The 1,210-nt window shown below is 62.8% G+C and overlaps 1 pseudogene; it reads left to right on the top strand.

Annotated features, from left to right (window-relative positions):
• Positions 1–1,210, top strand: part of LOC101662166 — a 31,421-nt pseudogene that overhangs the window by 25,943 nt on the left and 4,268 nt on the right.

The following is a 1,210-nucleotide window of genomic DNA, read 5'->3' as shown; positions in this document are numbered from 1 at the left end:
CACACAGTTCCATGTAATCGGTTCCCTCTTTCCTACCCATTCTCCCTTTACCCTCCCTGTTTTGCCACTCACACCACTGGTCCTATAGGGCTGGGATGAACGAGCTTTCTGTGGTGTCTCGTGGCCCCGCGTCAGGGGACACTTGATCTTGATGTCTAACCTTAGGAAGATTTCTTTTTTTACTTTTAACGACACAAATCTGATTCTGATTCTGCGGTTGAACATATTTGGCAGTTTGGGTGTAAGTTCGTGGGGCGCATTTCTTGTCCACTCAATCCTGTGTCGCCATGTTGTCTGGGGACCTTCGGAAAGGCAATGTCCTTGCCCCCACGTCCTCCCTCCACAAAACCAAGCCAAACTCCCTGCCCCCCGGTCGATGCCGCCTCACGGCGACCCTGCGGGGCGGACGGGGTGCCCGTGCCCCGTGGGGGTCCCCCCGAATGGCGGGCAGGCTCCCGGAAGTCCTCAGAGAAGCCTCCCGAGGAGGAGTGGTTGGCGATTCAAAGGCCAGCCTCTTGGAGCAGCCCAGCGCTCAGCCCCTGTGCCACCGGGCACCTGCCAGGGCAACGCCTTTCTGGGCCCGACCCGTCTCCTGCGCCTGCGCGCGCGCTCCCGCGGCAGCGCGTCTCGTCCCCGGGCCTGCGGGCCTCCGCTTTTGGCCCGGTCGCGCACAGGTCCGTGCGTGCGCGCGCGTGCGCGTGCGTGCGCGCGTCTGTACGCTCACAGCGCGCACACGCACGCACACAGCTCCTCCTGGCTTCCAGGGGATGCAGCCAGCCTGCCTTTGGAGCCCACAGCGGGCCACAGGGATGCCTCCAGGGACGCCCTGGGCCCTCCTGGTGGAGGACAGGGCAGCGGCGTGGCCAGCCTCGAGAGGAGCGGGCCTCCGAGAAGGTACCAGCCTCAGTTCCAAAACCACAGAGCCCACCCGTTGCCATCTCGTGGAGACCCCTTGCAGAACTGGGGGCCCCGCGTTTTCAGAAGCAGCAAGAAGGCCCTTCTCCCGTGGTGCTTCTGAGTGCGGGTTCAACCCCTAACCCTGAGGTCAAGTACAAACCGATGGTGCCACCCACTTAGGAAGACAACAATGGCCGAGCCACAGGCAGCACGTCCCGACAGAGAAGGCCAGGAGGGGTGAAGCAGGGTGAAAGGGTGTAGATAGAGTGGGAGAGCAAGGGATATGGTGCCATAGCGGTCATCCCCGCCGCCG

This window comes from Echinops telfairi, unplaced genomic scaffold (assembly GCF_000313985.2).
Source record: "Echinops telfairi isolate 266 unplaced genomic scaffold, ASM31398v2 ScPeMD7_12;HRSCAF=54, whole genome shotgun sequence".
In the NCBI taxonomy this organism is placed as follows: Eukaryota; Metazoa; Chordata; class Mammalia; order Afrosoricida; family Tenrecidae; genus Echinops; species Echinops telfairi.
The sequence above is the reverse complement of the archived record's forward strand: the minus strand, read 5'-3'. Positions and strand labels throughout refer to the sequence as shown.